The sequence below is a fragment of the Triturus cristatus genome, chromosome 3_1 (assembly GCF_964204655.1).
Source record: "Triturus cristatus chromosome 3_1, aTriCri1.1, whole genome shotgun sequence".
Classification (NCBI taxonomy): domain Eukaryota; kingdom Metazoa; phylum Chordata; class Amphibia; order Caudata; family Salamandridae; genus Triturus; species Triturus cristatus.
In genome coordinates this window covers 694,713,987-694,731,143 of record NC_140583.1, presented here as the reverse complement: position 1 = coordinate 694,731,143, position 17,157 = coordinate 694,713,987, and positions in this window count along the sequence as shown.

The following is a 17,157-nucleotide window of genomic DNA, read 5'->3' as shown; positions in this document are numbered from 1 at the left end:
AGACCAAAACGCAACCACATACTTTTGGTAGATTTCTTTTTGGGACTTTCTATTTTTGCCAAGTTTAACCATCATGGGGGAAACAGCATCCATAGCATCTCTTGATCTTGAATGGGAGGAAGAGAAACTGGGAAGCTCCAAAGTAAGGGAGCTGAAGTACTTCGGCAAGAAATTCAATTTTTCCACCGCTGGGTGCAAAAATAAGCCAGAGCTCTGCAAGGCGGTGAGGGCCTGGGTAGAGTCAAGAAATGCCCTTGATAATGAGAATGCAGAGGAGCAGCTGGAAGGGCCATTGGGCCCAGGGGGAAGGAAAGCAGTCTCCCCAGCAAGTAGCAGTGTTTCTTTCAGTGGCCTGTCTCCAGAGGAGTTGGAGGACAGGGAGAGATGTAGTGTGTATGAGATGGAGCTAACCAAGCTCAAGTTAAATGGGCAGTTAGAATTTGAAATGCAAACTAGAAAGTTAGCCCTAGAAGAGAAGAAAATGCAGTTTGAACATGAAAAGGTTTTGAGGGAGTTGGAGTTGAAAGCCAAGAGCTTAGATATTGCTCCCTCTGGTGGCAGCACACCGTTATTGCATGTTGAATCTAGAGTGTATATTCCTAAGGATGTGGTGAAAGAATTCTTTTTAAATGATGATATTGGGCAGTGGTTCAAGGCCTATGAGGTAGCCATGTCTTCTCACCGGGTCCCTGAGAAGGATTGGGGAGCGGGATTGTGGGGACGGTTCCTTAGTGAGGGGCAGGGCACACTGCTAGATTCTCCTGCTGATGTCTATAATTCTTATCCCCACATGAAAGATGCATTAATGTCCAGGTATGGTTTAACTCCTGAATTGTACAGACAGAGGTTCAGGGGTTGCAAGAAGATAGAGAACAGTACCTGGGTTGAATATGTCACTTTTTTCTGCAGAGCATTAGATGGTTGGGTGAAGGGTAGCAAAGTTGATGATTTTCAGGAACTTCTTGATTTGATTGCATGGGAGCACTTGTCAAGTAACTGTTTTACTGAGCTACGCCACCACCTGATTGATAGTAGGCTGACTAATCCTAGGAAGCTTGCAGAAGAGGCGGACCACTGGGTCAGTACCAGGGTCCACAAGGGTCACGTGGGAGACTCAGCGAAGAGTGAGCAGGGAGCCCAGCAGAAGAGTAGGGGGGCAAGGGTAAACAGAGGGAGTTCTATAGAAGGCCCCAAAGTAGTCCCCAAGGGAACCAAGGGAAAGGTTCTCAGCCTCCCCCCCAGAAACCGTCAGGGGTCCCTACAGGTCCACCTGTTCAAAGAGGACCCCCAAAATGCTACAAATGTGGAGACCTGGGTCATTTAGCGAATGATCCTAAGTGTCGCCTGTTTGGAAAACCAGCACCCCCGGTGCAGCCCCCCGGCAGATGGCTAGTTTAGCCCTGGGTGAGGAGATGGGTGACCAAGGTGGGTGGGGTCCCACAGAGATGTCCCTTGACTCCTTAGGAGATTGTGAGGTGGTCCCCAGGACCCAGCTGTCTGATAACACTAAAAAATACAGGTAGTGGGTGACCATCAATGGCAATAGACTGTAGGCTGTTAGAGATTCAGGAGCCAGTGTGACAGCTGTCAATTGTCACCTGGTGTCTCAAGAGCAGGTTGTCCCTGGGGAATTCTTCCCAGTTGTTGCCGCTGACAACACAGAGAGTCACTGCGAGGTGGCTCAGATTCCCTTAGAGTGGAGGGGGTCTCTGGTACTCTTCAGGTAGCTGTGAGGCCCGCCATGCCTGCTGATTGTTTGTTAGGGAACGATCTGGAGAGCTCCCCTTGGGCGAAGGTGGAGCAGAGTGCTCATTTAGAAATGTTGGGTTTGCCTGACTGGGCGTGTGTGACCACCAGGTCCATGGCAGTGAGTAAAGGTGCTCAAGAGGACCTGAAGCCTGAGAGGGAGGCCCAGGTACCTGCCGACAAGAGTAGAGGCAGGGGGTGCGGGAAACCGGCCCCCGAAGTTCCCACGGTCCAGGAGGGAGCAGACCCTGAGGGGGATGCCCTGGCGCCTACAGGGGAACAGGTAGCAAAACTGGGGGACATGCCTGAGCTGACCCATTGGCAGCAAGAAGGAGGACCCTCCAGGGAGGAATTCTGCAAGGAGCAGAAAGAATGTCCTTCTCTTGTGGGTCTGCGGCAACAGGCTGCAGACCAGGCAGCAGGTGATCAGTCTGGGTCACATTGGATTTACTGGGAGAATGACCTTCTGTATACTGAGCATAAGGTTGCTGAGCCTGGGTCAGCCCGTATGCTGGTGGTATCCCAGTGCTTCAGAGCCTTCCTACTGGGGCTGGCTTGTGATGTTCCATTGGCAGGACATTTGGGGCAGGACAAGACCTTTGAAAGGCTTGTCACCCACTTGTATTGGCCTCAAATGCGCAGGAGTTCAGACACTCACTGCAGGACATGTCAGACTTGCCAGGCAAGTGGAAAGAGTGGGAGGAAGGGCAAGGCTTCTCTCCAGCCATTCCCTGTAGTCAGCACCCCCTTTGAAAGGGTAGGTATTGACATTGTGGGGCCACTGGACCCCAAGACAGCCATGGGCAACAGGTTCATCCTGGTCTTGGTGGACCATGCCACCCGGTACCCGGAAGCCATACCTCTGAGGACAGTGACGGCCCCCGTGGTGGGACGAGCACTGATGGGAATTTTCTCCAGAGTGGGATTCCCTCGCGAGGTAGTGTCTGACCGAGGTACCAACTTCATTTCCAAATATATGAAGTCCCTGTGGCAGGAGTGTGGGGTAACCTACAAGTTTACCACTCCTTACCACCCCCAAGGAAATGGGTTGGTTGAAAGGTTCAACCGAACCCTGAAGGGCATGATTATGGGTCTTGAGGAACCCATGAGGCGTAAGTGGGACGTCCTCTTACCATGCCTACTCTTTGCTTACCGTGAGGTGCCACAGAAATCTCTAGGGTTTAGCCCCTTTGAGCTTCTCTATGGACACCCAGTGAGAGGACCTCTAAGTTTGGTTAAAGAGGGCTGGGAGCAATCTCCCAGGAAACCTCCCCAGGATGTATATAGCTACATGCTGTCCTTTAGGAACCAAACTCGGAGTTTCAGGCAAATCGCCGAGGCGAATCTGGAAGCCAGCCAGGAGGAGATGAAGCGGTGGTACGACCAGAATGCCACTCTGGTAGAGCTTCAGCCTGGTCAGACAGTGTGGGTCATGGTCCCAGTGGAGCCCGGCGCGCTGCAGGATAAGTGGACCGGACCATTTGAGGTGCTGGAGCGCAAAAGTCCGGTTACCTACATGGTGGACTTACGGTCTCCCAGGAACCCCTTGAGGGTCCTGCATGTCAACCGCCTGAAGCCCCACTTGGAGAGGTCCCAAGTGGGCATGCTCTTAGCAACAGATGGTGGAATGGAGGAGGAGACCGAGCCTCTTCCAGACCTCCTGTCAGCGACAGTGCAAGATTGGTCAGTGGATGGTGTCAACCTCTCTCCCACCCTGACCTTTGAGCAACAGAATGACTGCCGCCAGTTGCTGGGATAGTTTTCTGATCTGTTCTCCCTGGTTCCCGGTGTCACTGATTGGTGCGTCCATGATGTGGACACTGGGGATAGTACACCTGTGGGGCACAAAACCTACAAGGTGACTGACAGGGTGAGAGCGTGCATCAAGGAGGAGTTCTCCAAGATGTTTGTGTTAGGGGTGATTGACTCCTCTAACAGTCCTTTGGCCAGCCCAGTGGTCTTGGTCCCAAAGGCTGCCGCACCTGGTGCCACACCAGAACTCCGGTCCTGTTTGTACTACCGAGGGGTCAATTCAGTCACCAGGACTGACGCGCACCCCATCCCCAGAGCTGATGAGGTCATAGATCGGCTAGGGGCTGCACGGTACCTTAGCACGTTTAACCTAACGTCTGGGTACCGGCAGATCGCCTTGACTGATGGGGCAAAGGAGAGGTCAGCATTCTCCACACCATACGGGCACTACCAGTTCCAGGTGATGCCTTTTGGGATGAAGAATGCCCCTGCCACCTTTCAGAGGTTGGTCAACCAGGTGTTGGCTGGACTGGACTCGTTCAGTGCCGCCTACCTGGATGACATTGCAGTGTTCAGCGCCAATTGGGAAGAACATTTATTTATTTATTTTATTTATTTATTTAGACATTTGTAAAGCGCGAAACGAAGGCCCGTGGGCATCTCGGCGCTAGGTAACTGCAATGTTTAGCCAGAAGGGAACTGGGAGGTCAGTGATTAAAAAGCCAGGTTTTGAGGTTTTTTCGGAAGGACCAGAGGGACGTGCTGGTCTTGATGAAGTGAGGCAGTGTGTTCCACAGTTTTGGAGCAGCCACCAGAAATCTTCTGTCACCCCAGTTAACAGATTTGGTTCGGGGGATCACCAGATCCAGGGAGCTGGAAGAGCGCAGTGCTCTGGATGGACAATAGGGGATAAGGTTCTGAGTGAAGAACGCTGGGACAGCGTTGTGTAAAGCCTTGTATACCAAGCACAAGGTTTTGAACATGATCCTCTTCCTCACCGGAAGCCAATGGAGTTGTTTCATGGTAGGTAGAACCGGATGGAATTTGGGAATTCGCCCTAGGAGCCTGGCGGCCGCGTTCTGTATGGACTGCATTTTTGTTAACACTCTCTCCTGGGCCCCTAGAAACAAAGCGTTACAATAATCTAGGGTGGAAAGCACCAGGGAGCTTACCAGCGTTTTCGCCATGTTTTCAGGTAAGAAGGGCAGAATTTTTTTGATGAGCCTCAGTTTATAAAAGGCTGAAGAGGATATTTGATTGGCGTGTGGTAGGAAATTCAGACGGTTGTCAAACATAACTCCCAGGTTTCTGCGCCACCTCTGGGAAGTGTCGATAGCGCTGCGGAGGGCAGGCCTCACGATCAAGGCGAGTAAGTGCCAGATCGGGCAGGGTTCTGTGGTGTACTTGGGACACCAGGTGGGGAGCGGCCAGGTGGCGCCCCTGCCGCCCAAGATTGAAACCATCCTGGCTTGGGAGCCGCCCAAAACCCAGACAGAGGTGAGAGTCTTTTTAGGACTCACGGGCTACTACAGGAGGTTTGTCAAGGGGTATGGCAACATTGTTGCACTGTGGTAAATAAAATTCCTTTACCGGGACTTAATTTGATATATAAACATAATAAAATAGCTCAGTAAAATGAGAGGCAGAATCCGTGGTATTAGAGGTTCGGAATGGGCTTTATTCCAGTGATCGATTATAATCGGTTGCTCCAAGTTCCATCACCACGGAGGTTCAGGAAGTGAAGTACATACTTTATTGACAAGAAGTAACTTTTATAGTACATACATTACAATGAAGCGAATGCAGTAGGCGTAACAATTGATAAGGAAAATGACGATTTATCTGCGTAACCAAAAATGGGTGTAATAAGGAGTAAAAAGGAACGTAATTGGTTATGATGTCACATATAGGTGGATCCATAAGATAATACTTGGCATAGATGCGCGCGCAGCAACATGACGTGTAATTGACGTGTAACTAGGGGGTGAAGGGGACTTGACATTTAGCTCTACATGTGGAGACAAGAAGTCTGGGGGGTCAAGTCAACCTAATCCCAAATCATATCTAACATCCTATGTTTAAAGAACTATGTTATCCACGAAAGAAGGACTCTCGGACAGAATCTATTCTATACTGACTGTGCGTGCGTGTACAAGCGTCTAAGTGTCTACACTAAATGCGAGGGGATAGGAATATTCCATGGTAACAGGACTATGAATTACTTGCATGAGGACAGAGAAGCCGGGCCTTTTGCTTGGTAACTGGAAGAATGTTTACTTAAACTACTAGGCAGGAATGCATCGGCTGAGGGGGAAGCAGATAATTCGAAGGTGAAATACAGTTCTTGGCAGAGAATAGGCTGATGTCAGGCTTCGTGAGCCGCGCAGAGAATGAGACAAAGTTCATGGTCACAGATGCAGGCTCAGACTGGAGCTTTCAGAGGCAGAAGGCAAGAAGAGTTTGATGACAGAATCAGGGCCTACTTGCCTGGACTGCAAAATGGAGTAACTGAGCCATATAAAGCCGGTGGCCTTTCATATTTAGGAATGGAATATCCGGCCTATTCATGGCGGATCTGACAGAGGACATGTTGACGGTGGACGCACATGTATTTGCGTCTTCATAACTGGAACTGGAGGAAACATACATGTACTTGTGACATGCACATGGAACCGTTGGGGTCCAAGATAGGGGACATAACTGACCAGAAAAATCCATATTTCCACATTCCCTCCTTGTCCCCTACTTGCCCGTTAAGAGATATCAATCTTCATTAATCCATTGATCTGTTCATATAGCATCATTTGTTCTTCTTTCTTCTTCCGGGATCTTGAATGAAAATCTTGATGTGGAATGCACGATGTGGCACACAGACCACTGATCGCTGGTCCACATTGTAGACATAGACAGCAACTGAATAGTATGAGGAGGCCAATACCTAGGAAGGATAGAACTCTCCATCCCCAGGCTGATATCACACTCCAAAACCAACTGGACCAAGTCCAAGTGCCTGGGTTCTGGTGTATCTGGTTTACAATCTTATGAAGCCGAGTTATGGCTTTATATACTGATGGCGAATTTTCTGGTATGAATACGCAGCAGCTTGATCCGATGACCCTACAAGCTCCGCCCCTATCAGCCAGGATGACGTCAAGGACAAGACGATTTTGAAGCACAACAATCCGCATAGCAGACTGCTCTTCTGTTAAATTGCCTAGGGCGGAAATAGTTTCATTCACTACTGCTTCAAGGGTTCTAGTTAATCTACGTATCAGTTTACTATTAGTAACAGTACCTATATAAGGAAAGAGACCTTTATTGAAATCTGTGTATTTTTCCCATGCTGTTTCAGTGTAATCGACAATTGGGAGATCTCTCCGCTCTCTGTTGTGTACTAAATGAGTATTTCTGTAATAATCAGGAGGAGCTAGGAAAACAGGTGGCAAAAGGAATGCAATGTAGCAGGTACCATCCCAATCTAGAGGTAGACGCATATATGCGGTCTGACCACATATAAAGTAGGAGTGGCGAGAAGCTCTAAATGAAGATTTGCCTTGATCACTGAATTCTACTATAGTAGTGCATTTACTATGGCCCATATGTATGGAACCAACCTTTCTTACACACAATTCACCCTTCGCTGGGAATACTGACATGGTGGGTAAGACTAGTTCAACTTCGGATACGACATTTAGAATCATGAGATTAGGTGTAAAATTACCTAATCCATATACTTCATTTTCTAGATCAGTTCCTGTTCTTTTGGGGCGACCCTCCTTGTCAGGGTAGCAGACCTTGAGTAAAACTAGGTTCAGGTTTCCCCATACCCACTGATCTTGGTAAACTGCTGTGTCTGAGTCTATGGAATTGATTAAACTAAACCATGCTCCACAGGAGCCATTATGTGTAAATGGGTGTGGAAAGAATGGCAGGACTCCTTCATAATTCTGATAGGGAGGGAGCCGACCACACACCCAACAATTGGTGGCATTACTAGTCTGATGGGAATGATGTAACATACTAATGAAAGTGTTATTGCGCAGCGCAAGTCTATAAGACAATTCATGCGGAGGTAAGTCACTAAAAGAATGTTCAGCAGTAACATTATAAACATGTCTAGAAATAGGGTAATATATGTGCAGCAATATACTTGCAGTAATTATTAAAAGACTTAAGGAAAACAAGATTATTAATGTCACTATGCAATGGCTACGCAGTGATTTACAATACGCCTGTCGTTTCAACATTTTCCGCGACTGTCCATGATTCAGGTCTAGAGGATACATGTCAGAGACAAATTCAACCGCTTCACCTTGGAGAGGACTTAAACAATCAAATTGTCTGACGTTCTAGGCCTCAATTTTACTTTATAGAGTTCGGTTTTAGTCTTTTCAACCAAAGGAAGTTTTGAATCAGTCTGTGAGGGAGTGCAGGGCACAATGTCTATATCCGAGGATAGTCCATGAAATTTCTTGATATGACTTGAATGAATCCAGCCCTTGCGGCCCTCGATCTTCACGGCTGTCCTTGTAGTGAGCAGAACCAACTTGGGTGTCTTCCACCTGGGCTCCAGCTGAGTCTTTCGGTCGAAATTTCTCACAAATACGAGATCACCCGGAACTACGTCATGGGGTTTCACCTCAGTGTTGTCGGGAAAGGCTGCAGCTACCTGTGAACGACAAGATTGTAGTGCATACATCAAGGAAGCCAAGTAATCTGTCAGCATATTACAGTCAACATCAGTTATTTTGCGTGGTATAGGCGTCCCCCACATATTTGGTGGTCTGCCGAAGATCACCTCATACGGGGATAGCCCTGTTCGAGAGTGTGCTACCATTCTCATGTAAAAGAGTGCAACTGGTAACGCTACTATCCAGTCGACACCTTTCTCTCTGCATATTTTGGACAATCTGATTTTCAGTATCTGATTATGTCTTTCTACGAGACCTGCTGCCTCGGGGTGTCGGACACAGTGGAATTTCCACTGATATCCTAACAGAAGTGAAACATGTTTCATTAATTCGGATGAGAACGGCTGGCCGTTATCTGAGTAGACAACACGTGGTAAACCGTATCGTGGGAAGAATTCTCGAACCAACTGTTTGGCAGTAGTCGGGGCAGTGTAATCTGAAACCGGGTATGCCTCCGTCCAACGGTACAGAGCGCAGACAACTACGAGAACATATTTGAATCCTCGACATCGTTCCATCTGGATATAATCCATCTGGAGGGCTTCAAAAGGGTGATCAGGAGGATGAAATCCACCCTGTTCTACGGGAACGCTTTTTCCTGGGTTGAACTGGCAACAGATCATACAGGTACGGACTTTTTGTTTGGCTGCTGCTCGTAAATGTTTATTGAACCAAATGTGTTGAATGCTGTCTAGCATAGCTTTTTCTCCTAGATGTGCTGGGCTATGTATACTGTTAATTATAACTTGGACCATTGAATCAGGAAGGAACCATACAGACTTTTCCTTCATCATCCATCCTTGATCCGTTTGGATCCCTCCTAATTCAGTCCATTTCTTTATTTCGTCTGGTGTAGCATGTGTCTGTATGTCAATTACGTCAAGAGTAGGATCTTTAACTGTCATGCAATGTGTCGGCATCGGGACTATTGTCTTTGTCATGTCGGATGTTTGAGTTTGAGCAGTCTGTTTAGCTGTTCTGTCGGCTAGATCATTGCCTTGGGAAATGATATCAGTAACTTTCGTATGAGCTTTACATTTGATAATTGATATTGCCGTGGGTAGATGTATTGCATCTAATAAGGCATGAATGAGGGGTCCGTGCTGAATGTGGGCACCGTGGGAAGTTAAATAACCTCTCTCTCGCCACAGCACGCCGAAGTCATGTACAACTCCGAATGCATAACGTGAATCAGTGTATATGTTGACTTTTTTATTTGTGGCTTGAATACAGGCTTGTGTCAGAGCGATGAGCTCTGCGGCTTGAGCTGACAAAGTATTTATACGATTAGTTTCGATGACTTCAGTATCTGTGGTGACTGCGTAAGCAGCCACTAACTCTCCTGTACTTGTTCTCATACATGAACCATCTACATACAATGTCAGGTCTGGATCTGACAATGGGACATCGGTTAAGTCTTGTCTGGGTTTTGTCGTTATAGTAATAACTTCAATACAGTCATGAGCTAGTGGGTCTGTTCCGGTTACTGGCAAAAGTGTGGCAGGATTCAATGTGTTACAGCGTCTGATTTCTATATGTGGCTGAAACAATGTAAGTTCGTACCCTGTAAGTCGCGCTATAGTCAAGTGTTGTGTTTGCGTTCTATTTACAAGAACCTCTACTGCGTGTGGTACTTGAACTGTCAATGGATGTCCTAACACTATGGCATCGCTTTGTCTGATTGCTAAAGCTGTCGCTGCTACTGATTTCAGGCATGCAGGCAAAGCCTGAGCTACGGGATCTAATGTACTAGAAAAATAAGCACATGGTTTGTGTGCTCCTGCTTGTTCCTGTGTGAGTACTGACAAAGCAGTACCTTCGCGTTCTGTAACAAAGAGTGTAAACTGTTTTCTGTAACATGGCGTTGCTAAGACAGGTGCTTGACATAAATCTTTCTTTAGGCTTTCAAAAGCTTGTGTATGTTCCTGAGTCCAAGGGAGAACAGTCGATGTGGCTGCCTCCTGTGTGGTTAACTGAATGAGTGGTTTTGCTAGAAATGCGTACTGAGGGATCCACTGCCTGCAATATGAAGTGAGACCTATGAAAGCCCGCACCTCCTTTTGTGTCTTGGGTGTTGGCATGTTAGCTATTAACTGAATGCGGTCCGGTGTAAGCTGCCTTCCCTCCTTGGACAGCGAGTGTCCAAGATAAACAACTCGCTGGACACAGAATTGCAGCTTAGAAGGGGACACCTTGTGCCCCTTTTCGGCTAGAAATTGTAAAACTGTCAGTGATGCTTTTTCACATTCCGGTTCGCTTCTCGCGGTGATCAGCAGATCATCGACATATTGAAGCAGGGCAGTGTTAACTGGCATGTGGATACTATCTAGTTCTCGTTTCAGTGCTTGGCTATAGATGCTGGGGCTTTCTGTAAATCCTTGAGGTGCGCGTGAGAATTTAAAGCTACGTCCATTTAAACTAAATCCGAACAAATATTGGCTCTCCGGATCTATTGGGACGCTGAAAAAAGCATTCTTGAGATCAATTACAGTAAAGAATGTTGCTTCGGAATCAATGGCTGTCAGTAATGACGAGATATCTGGGACCACAGGGAATTGTGGCACAATGCACTTGTTTAATTCGCGCAGATCAATAACCAATCGATATACTGGCGGGGCCTTTGGATCTGTTCGTTTAAGAATCGGAATTATCGGTGAATTACATACATTGGAGTCTGTTTCCACAACTACTCCTTGGGCAATGAGCTCGTCAATGATTTGTAGTAAAGCCACTACAGCATCTGGTGGTAACTTGTATTGTCGCATTCGTGGTAGCACCACTCCTGCCTTTAATGTGACTCTATATGGTGTAATATTCATGCAACCAACATCAGTAGGGCCTTGTGCCCATAGATGTGTAGGTAAAGTCTGCAGTCGGGGATCCATGTCTCTAGACACATAGTGACCTTTAAAATCACGTAAAAACAACCTTACTCCTTCCGGAGAACAACATATTATGGCTCCTAGAGCTTTCAATGTTTTTATTCCTAGCAAGTTTTCTGGACATGATTTAGTAAGCAATAAATCTGTAGTTCGGGTCAGAGGTCCTATCGTAAGTGGAAGAGGCTGTGATACTTCATTAACAATAGGTTTTCCTGAAAAACCAAGGGAAATATTCTGAGAGCCTGAGAGGGGTGCCCCTGGAACTTCACTACGTTTTATAGTTGTTCGACTTGCCCCGGTATCGAGTAAAAATTTTCTATCTTGGCCTAATAATTCACTATGTACATAAGGTCCTTCTTGATCTACAGGTATTTCAATAAGGGGTAAGTCAACTTCCCTCTCTAGGCTAGTTCATGCGTAACGCTGATACTCAGGATATTCATACTGGGCGGTCTGATACATTTGTCGTGTTGTTGTCTGTGTGGCAGCAACAGGCAACGGTGGTGCAGCTGGCACAAACTGTATTGGCTGTTGTGCGGCTGGCATGGCCTGGGCATGCTGCGGAGCTCCTTGGTCATTCTGCTCTTGTCTGAGTGGCCGTGGTCTTTCTTGTGTTTTACCTATGGCGATATTATGTTTTAAAACTGGACAGTCGTGTACGTAATGACCTGGCTTTTTACAATAATTGCATGTCCCTTTTACAGGTTCTGCTGAATCGGAATGTGTCATACCCTTTTTATGTCCTTCAGCTGGGACTGTCTGAGAAACTAACATTTTCATTTTCGTGTCTTTCATGCGTCTGTGTTCATGTTCTTGTTCCTCTCTAATTCTATTGTGATGGTACTGTAACATTTGTAACATTTGTGATGGAGTGTTACCTTGCCAGGTACTCTCGAATTTTAATACTCTATTCTTTACTGGGGGCAGGGCATTTTCTACTAATTTTGTTACAAACAGATGTGGGTATGATTCGCTACTTGCTTTTATGCCACTATTTATACCAAAACATTTTTCAAATCGGGCATAGTAATCACTAGTGTCTTCATCTTGCTTCTGCTTACAGGCTGAAATTGTACTCCAATCTTCCTTTTTCGTAGTTAATAAACGTGGCAGTACCTGTACTAGTAAACTTGGTAGTGCTTTAGTTTTATCCCCAAGTCCTGCTCCTGCAGTTCGGGCCTTTTCTTCCGCTTCTAACACTGACCATTCTATCTTTTGGTCTCCTACCTCCCACTCTTTTTCCTTGAGCTTCTCATAAATACCAGCAGGCATCAATACCTTTAATATTGTCATAATGTCGGGATAGGTATACTCTCCCAAAGAAAAACGTCTTCTGCGGTTCTAGGATGCTCCTTAGGATGTACCTTTATTGGGAACAATGGGGGTGGCAAGTCTTTCGGTATCTCTGGAGTAGCCTTAGGTAATCCTTCGGCCAGAAGGGGATACATACCATTCATAAGGGCATTTCTTTGCCTATCTACTTGTTCTGATTTCACTCGGATACCTTCCTCAATTAATGGATTCTCTCGAACTTTATTTGAACTCTCTTTATTCTTTTCTTCCTGTCTACGTGCTTTTTCTGTGCGTCTATGAGATTCTTTACGCCATAACTCAACGGCGTCTTTCTGTGACTGTCTGACCTTCCTTTTCCATAACTCTTCCTCGACTTTCATGATGCACTCCGCATCCCAGGTTCCCGCTGCGGGCCACCTCTGACTTTCTGGTAATCCCTTGGTGTAGTCTACCCATAAATCAAGAAATAATATAGCGTCTAAGCCATGTTTGTGATACATGAAGTGCCCTGGAGTATCCCTAGGAGGAATAGGGACGGCTTCTTCGAGAACCCCTTTTCTAGTAGTGATCTGTCTTAATTTCGAAAAGAACGGCATATTGGCAACTGACCTTATACTTGATTTTGACCAACTGACCTGATACTTGATTTTGAACAGACTTAATACAATAAACACGATAAAGAACAGTCATTCATACCACAATATGCAGAACGTACTTAAAACATTTAACATTTAACATTAAACCTTTAACTGAAACAACAATGATGATCGTCTGCATAACTAATCACCAAGCATAATTCTTGACAATAACTAGATACTTCGGAAATACTTGATATACTGCTAAACAGTACAGATACACTGCTAAAACAGTGCAGACCGGATTTGTGTACCCAAACCCGTCTTGACCGGCACAACCTATGTGCACGTCAGAAATGCCTCCCCGGTAATGGTACTCACCGGGTAGCTTCGGAAACGGAAGGCCTCGGTAACTTGGACTTGAACCGGACTGGACTCGACTCGACTCGTCGGAAACTGGGCTTGACTTCGAACTGGTGGGTCTCTGTATACCTCGGATCTTGCTCTCTCAGCTAGGCTCTGGTCGGGATACTTCGCACTTCTCACCGCCTCGTCTGGGTGTTGATCGCAGCCTCAGTCGCCCCCGCTTGACCGGAGGGAGCTACAGGAAATCCTGCTGGTACGCGTTATTGTCCGTCCAGCTGTGGCAGGAGACCGGGCCTGCAACTCACCGCCGGCGCGTGAGATGAGAAAGTGTCCCTGTTCGGGCGCCATTCATGTGGTAAATAAAATTCCTTTACCGGGACTTAATTTGATATATAAACATAATAAAATAGCTCAGTAAAATGAGAGGCAGAATCCGTGGTATTAGAGGTTCGGAATGGGCTTTATTCCAGTGATCGATTATAATCGGTTGCTCCAAGTTCCATCACCACGGAGGTTCAGGAAGTGAAGTACATACTTTATTGACAAGAAGTAACTTTTATAGTACATACATTACAATGAAGCGAATGCAGTAGGCGTAACAATTGATAAGGAAAATGACGATTTATCTGCGTAACCAAAAATGGGTGTAATAAGGAGTAAAAAGGAACGTAATTGGTTATGATGTCACATATAGGTGGATCCATAAGACAATACTTGGCATAGATGCGCGCGCAGCAACATGACGTGTAATTGACGTGTAACTAGGGGGTGAAGGGGACTTGACATTTAGCTCTACATGTGGAGACAAGAAGTCTGGGGGGTCAAGTCAACCTAATCCCAAATCATATCTAACATCCTATGTTTAAAGAACTATGTTATCCACGAAAGAAGGACTCTCGGACAGAATCTATTCTATACTGACTGTGCGTGCGTGTACAAGCGTCTAAGTGTCTACACTAAATGCGAGGGGATAGGAATATTCCATGGTAACAGGACTATGAATTACTTGCATGAGGACAGAGAAGCCGGGCCTTTTGCTTGGTAACTGGAAGAATGTTTACTTAAACTACTAGGCAGGAATGCATCGGCTGAGGGGGAAGCAGATAATTCGAAGGTGAAATACAGTTCTTGGCAGAGAATAGGCTGATGTCAGGCTTCGTGAGCCGCGCAGAGAATGAGACAAAGTTCATGGTCACAGATGCAGGCTCAGACTGGAGCTTTCAGAGGCAGAAGGCAAGAAGAGTTTGATGACAGAATCAGGGCCTACTTGCCTGGACTGCAAAATGGAGTAACTGAGCCATATAAAGCCGGTGGCCTTTCATATTTAGGAATGGAATATCCGGCCTATTCATGGCGGATCTGACAGAGGACATGTTGACGGTGGACGCACATGTATTTGCGTCTTCATAACTGGAACTGGAGGAAACATACATGTACTTGTGACATGCACATGGAACCGTTGGGGTCCAAGATAGGGGACATAACTGACCAGAAAAATCCATATTTCCACAGCACCCTTGAGAGCGCTGACTTCCAGGAGGCAGCCAAAGAGAGTGATTTGGGCTGACACCTGTCAGAAAACTTTTGAGGCCCTAAAAACTGCTATGTGCACGGCGCCCGTGCTCTTGGCACCCAACTTCTCCAGAGAGTTCATAGTACAAACAGATGCTTCAGAGCATGGTGTAGGGGCTGTTCTGGCACAGATGAATGAAGAGGGCCTAGATCAACCCATAGCCTTCATCAGTCGGAGGTTACTTCCACAGGAACAGAGGTGAATTGCTATTGAGCGTGAGGCCTTTGCTGTCGTCTGGGCACTGAAGAAGCTGAGACCATACCTGTTTGGGACTCACTTCCGGGTTCAGACAGACCACTGGCCCCTCAGATGGTTGATGCATATGAGGGGTGAGAATCCAAAGCTGTTGAGGTGGCCCATTTCCCTACAGGGGATGGAATTCACGGTGGAACCCCGCTCTGGTACAGAACACGTCAACGCTGATGGTCTGTCCAGATTTTTCCGCCTTAGTGATGAGAACTCCCAGGAGGTAGGGTAGTTCTCCCCACATTTCAGCTGGAGGGGACACGTGTTAGACCTGGCACCTTGACGTGGGTCTCCCTTCCATTTTTGCTGTTGCCTCATGTGTTTTTGCTGGTGTTAGATGCTCAGGGCACTGTGCCACTGCTGTCCAGTGCCACAGTACAAGTGCTCCCTATTGTAAATTGATGTATGAATTAGTGATTCCATGATTGGTTGGTTTGGTTTACCTGTCAGACCCTAGTACAGTGCACCAGGAGTGCCGAGGGCTTGTAAATCCAAATGCTGCTGTTGGGCTTGCAGCACCGGTTGTGCCACCCACAGAAGCAGCCTGTAAAAATGCGTCTAAGGTCTGCCATTGCAGAGCCTGCATGCAGTCTGGTACTGTCATGCTGACTGGGCAAGTACACCCACTTGCCAGTCCCTAAGCCTTCCCTTTTCTGCATATAAGACACCCCTATGGTAGGCCCAAGGGCAGGGTGCATTGTAAGTATAAGGTAGAACATGCCCTGGTGTGTGTGGCATGGTCTAGTAGTGAATTGCAGCCATTTTCGTTTTTCACTATTGCAAGGCTACCTGTTCTCCATAGGCCAGAATGGGCAGTTTGGTTACTACAGCTTATAATCCTTACTGACTCAGGGAACATGGTAGAAATTCAAATTTAGTATGCCTGAACTCAGAATGATAAAATACATCTTTTAGTGAAGTTGGTTTTAACATTCTGTGTTTGAAAATACCACTTTTAGAAAGTAGGTATTTTCTTGTCTAACCATTCAAACCTGCCTCGTCTAGGCTGTGTATTCCTTGTCTGGAGTTTGAGTGACAGGGCTGGGGAATTCCAGGAGATAGGGTGAGGTGGCCCAGTGGTGATGAGAGAGATCTGCATCTAGATGGGAGGAAGGAGTTGCACCTGGGACCTGAATAGGGCCGTGCCTTCCCTCCACAATGCTGGCTCCACCTCGTGTGGTGCGTCTGATGTCTCTGCCCTGCACTCTGAAAGGAAAGGGGGGCAGGTAAACAAAGTGCTCCAGGACTGACCAGAACTGGTTTGGACTAGGCAAAGGCCCCTCTGCCCTCAGAGGACAAAGGATTTTGGGGTATAAGTATTGGGACCCTGATCCCAAGAATTCAGATCACAGTTTGAAACAAGAAGAAACCTCTTCTGAGGAGAGTAACCAGGAAGAAACTGAGGAGAGACTATCCCTGAAACTGGGGGATTGGCCTGCATGGGTTGCCTACTGCCAAAGAGAGGAGAAAGGAACTTTATGTGTACTTTTGATCAACTTGTGAAGGATCTCCAAGGGCTTGGAAAAGAGCTTGCCTGCTGCTGAAGTCTCAAGAACAACAGACTTCAACCACCAGCTCCCCAGAGTTCTGTGGAAGTGCCTGCTGCTGTTTTGGGCCTTCTGAGGGACTGCGTGTCGCAAGGAGCTGGAAACGCGACTAACGGAGAAGAAGCGTGTCGCCGTCGCTGCCGCTGCAGTCGCATTACTGAACAAGGGTGTCGCCGCTGTAGCTGTCGCATTGCACCGCATCACAAGAAGCGCCCCGCAACCCCGAAGAAGCGTGTTGCCGTCGCAGCCATCGTAGCTGACGCATTGCACCACATCAGGAGAAGAGTCTCACATCGAGGAAGAAGCGTGTCGCCATCGCGGCTGCTGCCGTCGCATCTTGGATGTCGCCGCTGTAGCTGTCGTATTGCAACGCATCAAGAAAAGCGCCTCCCATCCACGGAGAAGCCTGTCACCGTCGGAGCTGCTGTCGTCGCATCATGGAACAAGGGTGTCGCCGCTGCAGTTGTTGCATCGAGCGGAAGCGTT